The sequence below is a fragment of the Marmota monax genome, unplaced genomic scaffold (assembly GCF_021218885.2).
Source record: "Marmota monax isolate L192 unplaced genomic scaffold, Marmota_monax_Labrador192_F-V1.1 WCK01_AAM20220418_F8-fsc00075, whole genome shotgun sequence".
NCBI lineage: Eukaryota > Metazoa > Chordata > Mammalia > Rodentia > Sciuridae > Marmota > Marmota monax.
Genome location: NW_026694772.1, coordinates 3,423,513 through 3,433,657, shown reverse-complemented (window position 1 = coordinate 3,433,657; position 10,145 = coordinate 3,423,513).

The window sequence follows — 10,145 nt, the reverse complement described above, 5'->3', positions numbered from 1 at the left end:
ACCACTCATACCAGCATGTAGGTGTTTGTTCTTCCAGAAAATACTGGTTCCAAAAAATATTGTGATATGAAAATAGTCATCTCTAATAGCTTCTTCTCATTACACCCTGGAATCTCTTAATTGAAGGGATGGTATGGTCCACCAGTCTTACATTTACATTGAAAGTTCTTTCTATTTTAGGATACACCTAGAAACAGATTAGACATAAATAGACAATAATGTGCATCCAAAGAATCTCCAAATATTGCAAGATCTTAATATTTAGCTCTCTTCCTCTTTTATACTTTTTTTTTACTATCATCAGGATTTAGATAACATGGTTTTCTTTGAAAAGAAAAAAAAATAAATGTTCTAACTGTAATTATTTTATGCCTCAGTTTTATTTCTCTTCAATAAGATGTTTGCAAGAAAATATAAACTAGGGGACAAAAGGATTTTTCCTTGTTTGGTTGGTTGTTATATATGTATCACTAGTTGATGTTAGATATATTGCATAATTTCATATTTCGAAATTAAACAATTTCTCTCCATGAAAGAAATATTAACTAGATAGAAAATGTTAAAATAAGTTTTTATTGACTGGGGAAGGACTTATGAAAAGGATCAAACACACCTCTTAGAAACAGCTAAGACAAAATGTAACATGGTTCAGTTTCCTTTGGGTAAGGTATATGTTCTGGTATGTACATAGCTAAATATACTGCAGCTCTCAGAAATCACAGACAAAAATAATACTTATTGAAGGTGATGACCACATGCCGAGGGGCAAAAACTACTTTTCCATATAAAATAGAATGCAAAATAAGGGAAAGCCAGGTGGTAGCAGGAGTCCTCTTCCCTCCCCTTCCTCAGGCCCTGCTGCTTGCCAGATTCAGTTAGTTCAGAGAAGCGAAACAGTCAGGGCTACATGGGGAATCAGAAAAACAAAACATATTTTCAGGAAGCAGCCTGTCTTTATGGAAACTGAGAGTGCCTATGCAGTAAAAAGCCAGCTGAACTAGAATGCGATCCATTTCTTCTCACCTACAAGAACATCTTGCAATTAGCTGCCCAGGAAAACTGAACTCATGGAATAATAAAATAAAAATAAAACAGAAGTACCATAGTCATGCAGACAAAGACAATACAAGGAAAACAACAGTATAATTAGTTTAGTTCTATTTTTAATCTCTTAAGATACAAAAGATAACATACGTATTGAAAAAAAATGAACAAAACAATGATGTACTGCTCAATGATTTATCTTAAACAAACACCCATGTAACCACCACCCAAGCCAATTGTTGGACCTCAGAAGTGACCCTCATTTTCCCTTCTTTCTCCCAAAGGTCACTATTATCATTCTTGTATGGTAATTGCTTCCTTATATTTTGTTATAATGCTTTAGGCTACTCATGAATTTTTAAACACTATAGGATAATTTTGGAGATTTTTTTCAATTTTATTTAAATATATATATATATATATATATATATATATATATATATATATATATATATATAAAATGTGTGTGTGTGAAATACATAAAGGTAAAGATCTGTATCTGTGGTTTATTTATTTTATTTTATTTTTGTACCAGAGGTGCTTAATCACTGAGCCACATCCCCAGCTCTTTTCATGTTTTATTTTGAAACAGCATCTTACAAAGTTGCATAGGGCCTCGCAAAATTGCTGAGACTGGCTTTGAACTTGTGATCCTCCTGCCTCAGCCTCCAGGGCTGCTGGGATTACAGGAAGGCACCACTACTCCTGGATTGGTTATTTATTTTCAAGGAGTCGAATTTTCTCAGTCATAGGGAATGTAAATCTTCCATTTTAGTAGATAATGCTGAACTGTTTTCCACAGTGCTGTGGTCAGTTTATCCTCTGCAATATATGAGAATTCTTGCTTTTGCCCATCCTCATCTTTACTTGGTGTTATCAATCTTTTACATTTTAGCCACACTGGTTGGTAGTAGTATCATGTTGTGCTTCAAAATGTTCCTTTAATGATTACCAAGGCTGGAGTTATTTTATATGTTTATTGTGTATTATAGAATCTTGTTTTGTGAACTACCCATTCCATTAAGTTACCTATTTTTCTATTGAGGTGTCTTTTTCTGATTTGTGATGGTTTTAAAAACATATTCAAGATATAAGACCCTTTGTCACTTTTGTGTTTTAGATATATACATTATTTTACCATTATTTGCTTCTCTTTTTTATAACTTTATTTTTAAATTTATTTTTATGTGTTGCTGATGATCAAATCCAGTGCCTCACACATGCTAGGCAAGTGCTCTAACACTGAGCCACAACCCAACCCCAACCTTATTTGCTTGCCTTTTTATTCTTTTAATACTTTAGGGTAAACTACCCACTGAGAAGGAAGTCTGAGTTCCATGAGACTTCCATATTGTTAGGAAGAATCTACATGGAGAGGCTACATGGTAAGATGTTTTGTCAGCCTCAGTGTTCCAGCCATCCAATGCAGACACCAGATGTGTGAATGAAGCAGCTATTTTAGACATTCCTCTCCAGAAGATGTGATGGGAAAAGCATAAGAAACACAGCCAGTAGCCAGAGCTGAGATCTCAGTTATAAGACCCAAGTGAGCCATCCCAGGCATCTCTAGCCATTCAAACCACCCAGCAGAGAAAGAAAATGGCATATCCCTGCCCAAATTCCTGACCCATCATACCTTGTGCAAGACAAAATAGCTGTTGTCTTATGTTACTAAGTTGTGGATGAATTTTTATGGAGTGATAGATAACTGGAACACAAAACTCCATATTAGGTATGGGAACAAGTTCTGAAGGACTTGAGAGAGTACAGGAGAAGAATGATTTTGAAAGGGGAAAAAACATGAGTCAGGTTGATGAATACAGAAGACACCTGGAATCTCTGGTTGTCAGTGAAGTGACCACACCAACAAGGTGGAAGGAAGATTTTAGGATAAATGTGGCAAAATGTTCTTCATCCTTTACTGGTTAGACAGAGAATAGAAGAGGCTGCTAGCAGAATAGTACATTAAAATGATAGTTGCCCATATGGCAAGAAAATTTTGCTATAACCTGTGGATGTCTCATTCAGAAGAATCTCAAGGCACATCTTCTATGATGGAGCTAAGGTTTGACTGACACCATATTTAGAAAGGAAAACAAAGAATGATCTCCTGTTTTTTTAGCTAGAATGATCTCCTGGCTCTTTGGCTAAGGTATATACAGTATGTACTAAATGAGTGACTCCGGAGGAAAAGAGTTTTGCTTGTTTTTTTTTTTTTTTTTATTTCCCTAGTATATATTTTTAAAATATCTTTATTTATTTTTTTATGTGGTGCTGAGGATTGAACCCAGTGCCTCACACATGCGAGGCATGCATTCTACCACTGAGCTATAGCACCAGCCCCTCCCCAGTATATTTTAAACTTAGTATGTATCCATTATCAGCAGATAATAGTGAAACTCACTCTCTTAAAGTCAAATTTATCTCTAAACTGTAAACCATGTTTACCAATTCATGTATAGAAATAAATTAACTTAGCTAATAAGAAGGCTCAAATTATGAAAAACCTTGAAATCATGAAACAGGCATGTAAAAGTAAAGTTAGAAACAATTGATAACTGCTAGTATGGTAAAGGTGTTATAAATATATTTTACAACCATGATTCCTGTGTATTTGGGAAGAGAGGAAGGGAAGAGAAACAGATGAGTTCACTGATTATAGAGAGTTGCACTGGTGAAGTTGGCACCAAAACAAAATGAAGAACTTAAAAGGAGGTAATGACAAAGGGAAAGAGCCACCATTTCACTGTATTCCATTGCTTTAATTTGCCATCCTAGAAAAGTGGAATGGGGTGTTTATTTGAAGGAAAATGTAGGACAATTCTATATCCCAACTATAAATAATGGCACAAAATATTGTGAAGCAGAAACTGGATGAATGCATATTGACTTTTGTTGTCAATGTCTTGTATGATAGCTTATCTCATAATGCTGGCATTTTGAACCATAGTAAATAAAAAAAACTTTCTGAACCAGGAAGAATTTATTCTTATTCTTAGTGATACATAATTTCAGGTATCTTTGGAGGAAAGAAGAACATACTAGAGTTATAATAAAATGTTTATTATAGTACTGAATGTGAAAATGCCTCAGCCATGGTTTTAAAAAATGCATGATGTGAATACATGGGCCTTCAATGCAGTGATGATAAATAAATAAATAAAGCCCAGAGGCAGAAAAGCTCAACCATATTCTGTAGTAAAGTTATGACCAAAAAAAATATGACTCATAAAATAGAACGTTAACCGTGAGACTCCATTTCTATATAGATTCCCTCCTTTAAAAACTTCAATTTTTTCTTTAATCAAATTAGACACCCAGAGAACAGAAAAATAACATCTTCATTTATGTTTTTTGACTTTTAAAATTCTTTCTTGTGATAAATGTAGTTTTGTGTATGGTTATTTTTTTAAAGAGAGAGAGAGAATTTTTTTAATTTTTATTTTTTCAGTTTTCGGCAGACACAACATCTTCATTTTTTTATTTTATGTGGTGCTGAGGATCAAACCCAGCACCCCACCCATGCCAGGTGAGCACGTTACCACTAGAGCCACATCCCCAGCCTGTGTATGATTAATTTTGAGGTATTCTTCTAGCTGCTTTTTTGCCATTAGGAAATTTGAAGCTTCTGAAATCTGTTTAGTATTTTTCTTTTAATGTGAAAATATTATCTATAGAAATGCACAATATGTCTGATGTCAATACTAGTATGGAGTAATGTATAGAAAGCATTTTGAAAACTATAAATCATGATGTAAGAGATTAGCCCATTATAACCCATTGTCCTATATGTACGTATAAGACAACTATAAAATTTTATAGAACACCTATACATTGCTCAATTTAAGTTTTTATAGGTGTCCTATATAGCAAACAATGGAGCATAATAGGTTAAAACAGTAATATCATTGTTGATCATGTTAATTCCATTACCAGATACACACAAATTTGTATGCTAAATGACTCATATTCCTAAATGTAAAGTAGAAAGAAAAATGCATTTTTTTCTATTGCAAAAGGAGAACTGAGATTTTCCTTGGCCATGGTCTTTTAACATAGGCTATTTTCTTTATAATAGTCTGCCAGTCAATATTTATTGAGATCCACTGTGTGTAGAATTCAATTCTTGCTGTTTTGGAGAATTGCAAAAACTGGTATTGAAGTCTCTGCAAAGAAATAATTTACTTTCAAAAGAAAAATTTCATGTACATAACATGAGTGAAGGCATATGTGAATGTTAAATTATACACGTAACTCCTTGTAAATTTCTCACATGTATCTCCACTTTTTTATTGATTTAGTAGGGGAGGTGGAAAATTGATCTGAGGGACAAATCCACCCAGCAGACTGTTTTTGTACAACCCTAAAACTAAGGATTTTTTTATGTTTTTAAAGACAAAGAAGAATATGCAACAGAGACAGTATGTGGTCCACAAATCCTAAAATATTTACTATATTCCCCTTTACAGAGAGTTTATTGACCCTTGATTTAGAGCAATGCATAAAACTAGGAAGTTTTGCTAAATTAGAGAGATGGTAACTGGAATCAGTATGAAATTGAGTGCAAGATGATCTTTAACCACCCTGGGCAAAGCTTGAATAAAGACACCTCACATTTGTATTGAACTGACCTTCAAAAGCCTTCCTGTATGAAAAGCAAAAAGATGTTCTGAAGTCATACTTATTACCACAGGAGGTTTCATCTGGTGATCTCCCATGCAGGGGCATAAATCTCTGTCATCTCTGATAGTACACACTATTCAAGTCAAATAAGTAAATCTAGGTCTCCACTCTCTTTTCCTTACCACCAAGCTAGTTTTCAAATTCTATATATAAAATGTGCCCATAAAAACTTTGGGGTGCTTATCCAGCAACATTTAACCTTCTATACTCAAGTCTACAGCTAATTGTGCCATTACTGCTGATTGAAGTTGCCATTGGATGTTACAGAGAAGAACTATATTTTCCCAAGTGTTCTTTAGTTTGTGGACCAGAAAACTACCTTTTGATTCAGTACTGTGGCTGGAATTTACAGCGTGTGACTCAGCCATTTGGTTCCTGTTTTTGCATGCCTTTGCTGGGAAGTGACATTTCATTTCTGCCTCGAAAGCATTCTTTATGGGAATTTCTACTTGTGTGTGTTTTTAATTTTCTCAGTCTCACTAGCACTAATATCACTGGATTGCTTATCCTGGAGTCTGTGGCAGGCTGATGTGGTGCTTCTATGGCCATGAAAAGAGAGTGGAACATATAGTCAAAAGCACAACAAATATGATACATTTTTAAAATAGTGAGATAAGCAGCCTGACTGGGCAGAAATTATTAACATGCCATTATAAGCAGTTGCAGCCAGCTCATGGTTTTGCTATTGGAGACAAGAGTAATCACTGAGATTTAAATCAGCTTACTGACCTGGACATGTCCTGCAAGCCATTTATATAGGGTTCAATCAGACACTTGATCAAATTTGTGTTCAATGCAGACCTGTCATGCTTTCAGTGAAGATTCAAAGAGTGTTTTTAATGACTCAGTGTTTAAGACACGCACCAAATATTTGTGGGATGAGTAAACAAATCCTCTAGGGAAGGCTGTCAAAGTGAAGAGAGAATAACAACAACAATGGTATTAACATTTATCAAATGCTTATTCTGTACCAAGCACTGAACTAAAAAACTGTATAAATTTCCTCATTTATCTCAAAACACCTATTGGGATTCTATTATTGAACCAGTAATCATAGGAAGAGAATGAGGCACAAGAGTATAAAAAGATGTATAGCATGTGGGTTTTGCATTGTTTGGGGCTACTTGGTCTAGAGTTCAATAAAAATCAAAGAACTTCATAAATTCTGTTGACTGTTCCAAAAATTATACATACATGGGTGCATACTCAGAAATGAGACTTCCCAGATAATCATTCTACAAGCTAAGATTGCCATGCCCTCAAACTGTGCCCAGTGACTGGGAATGAAACACACATGAAGAAACTTCATGAATCTATGCCTGCACACACATACACTCAAATGATAAATCAAAGGAAAATATGTAACGGAGTTGGGAGCTGCTAGAGCATGTATAGAATCTGTATTCTGTTATGTTCCTTCAAAGAGTGTTGCAGAAAATGATGGTCAGGACCCCAAGATCTGGAAGCAACATTTTATTAGCGGTTCCATGGCCCAGAGAGATAATTCTCAAAGCCTGAGCCCTGAGAAGAGCAGGGCTTTCACTTTTATACATAAGCAAGTTTCAGGTACATCAAGGCAAGGGAGTTGGTGCAATTCTATTGGAGGGTGCATTCTACATTCCTTATATGGGTACAAATTTGTCAACAATCTATGCTCATACAGTTTAGGGACTTGTACTGCACTAAGCCTAAAGGGCGGGATTGTTCTGTCCCCACTACATTGTTTCCTGCTTCTGCTACTGTGTTCAATCCAGGGGATGTAGTATGTTCATGGTTGTGCAACTACTATCACAATCAATATTAGTACCTTTTCATCATCCAATAAACTCCACAACCATTAGCAGTCATTTTTCATTCCCCCAATTCTTTGTATATGATTGTTTTAAATGAATATTGTTTTATTAGAGGCACTTGTTATCTAGAATGAATGATACTCATCAAGTATCTGAATTATATTAGAAAAAGTGGCAATCCCAAGGAAAGCTTTTTAAAAAAAATCAAAGCTCATATACCCATAATTAGTTCTCAAATCCATTATCATACAAGGAGAATTTGTGTGAAATTTCCTCTTCTTCTCAATATAATTCTGCCTATTGTAACTTTCTGCCTGTCTCATGCCTTTCCTTGAGGTCCATTAAAATTTCATAAGTGGTTTTCCTGTATAGAAACATTTTATGGAAGTGGGGAATAGGCATATCCTGTGGTTAACTGGGACACATGAGTCTATGTTTAACATTGGGCAAGATATTGGGTACCCAGAAATGATTTTTTTGTTGGGTAAGTCAACAGTGGAGGCAAAAATTATGCATGTCTTATTGATCCTAATGCTACCTCAATAATGGGAAGTGATTACAAAGTCTTTCTTTTTGTCTCCAAATTAAAACTTTAAAAATATTCATAAAAAATAAGCAGCATTCCCTTCACAAATATTAGGGGGTACATATTTTCATTTGCTTTCTATAATTCTGATGACAATCTTCTCTCCTGAGTGATGATTTTCTGCTTTTGTAGCAGGAGTTAGTTAATTACTGAGAAGAGTTGATTGCATTCCAACCTTCTCTCAAGCTGAGTGATACTGACAAAAACAGAACAAATAGCATTATAATCTGTTTGGAAGGGTAAGGAATTATTCAATGGAAATATTGTATCAGTGCCAGGCTGGACTGGATCTGATGTCTGATGAGTAGTTTTGTGTGTAAGTCAAAGCAGTTTCTGAAAGGATTGACTTTTTCTATGTAAAAAAACACTTTTTTCTTTACTTTTGTTGTTTTCTTTTCTGGCAGAGAGAATCTTTTGCTTATCCCAAATAAAGTTCACTGATTTTTTTTAATATAAAATACACTGCTTTTTCTCAATTTAATGATGCTTATTTACGTTTCATTATTTCTTGTGTGTCTGAAAGGTAGACTGTTTCAGAATAATAACTATATAATTTTATCAGTGTTGGTCAAAGGCAGATTACTTTACTGAATATCCCACACATGTTTGTCAATAAATGGTAGTAATTATGGTGATAGAAACTTGTCCACACCTTTCATGAAGAAACAGAAATTTAATTACCAACACAGTAATGCACAGTGGCCTAGTGTAGACAATTAAAGGTATTGAAAATCATGACAGATTGCTTTTGCAAAGGATATAGTTTATCCTCACTAAGGTCAAGTCAGTAATTTTAATATCTTTATTTTATTTATTTATTTTATGTGGTGCTGAGGATGGAACCTAGTGCCTCATATGTGCAAGGCAAGTGCTCTGCCACTGAGCCACAACTCCGGCCCCTCAAGTCAGTAATTTTGTTTTACATATTTGAACTTTTCTAACCTATTGAGAAATGAACATATTCTTAATACATTTTAGATATGAAAATAACAACCTTGAAAAATATTAGGTTAAATAGATAACTTATAAACCATCCTTTAGGTGATAACTTCAATAAATCTAAGGAATTAAAAACTTTTTGTTGACAAAAATGTGTAAACCTTATTTCCAATTTTAAGGAACCACAAAAAAATCACAAACCATAAAATTCTTCTATAGAATGTTAATGTCAATATGAATAACATATTAAATATAGTAGGACCTATTGATGTTTTGCAAACTCACCTTTTATAGACACTTGGCAGATACTGAAAAATCAAGGTCACTTGACTTTCTCTACTTCATTAAAATGATGAAGTCAGATTTTGTCTCGGTAAACAATTTAAAAATGTAAAATGAGAGGAGGGAAGATGGCGGCGAGGGGAGTGCATTACCCCCGTGTGCTGCTTCACTGTGTGGGAGTGTGACAAGTCAGGACGGCTGAAGGATATCTTGTTGGGAATTTCCAGCAATAGTGGGGTGCGCCGGAACCTGGAGGAAGGATTTCCATCGCATGAGGATCGGCTACGGGGACTCAAACGCGAGAGGTTTGTCGCACGGAGGGTAAAACTGCTTATTCAGCGAATCGCCCCGCGGCTGGAGTCTGCAAGGCGCGCTGGGATAGAGACGCAGGGTTACAGCGCTGCAGTTTCTGCCAGACGCGCAAGCACCGCACTCAGGGCTGAATTCTGGGTTCGAGACGGGGAAGGAAGCGGTCCATCTCGGTTCTCCACACCGGTCAGACCACAGAGGAGGCCAGCAGCCACCATGTTGGTAAACTGACGTCACCACACCTGTTTTTGACTGACCGCAGCTCATTCAGCCATAGAACAGGTAATTTCAGGCTGCAATTCGCCTGCGGCTTGCAGACAGATTGCTAGGGTTCAGCGCCTGGGGGCTTCTTAAAATCTGATCTTATCGGAGTGAACACGGAGCGCGGGGCGGCCGAGTCCCGGCTCCCGGAGCCGTCCCGGAACCGCCCTGGCTCCGGGCTGCGGAGCCTGCGGAGGCTGCTTCTTGGACCCTGCTAATATCAGAGCAAACACGAAACACCAAGAAGC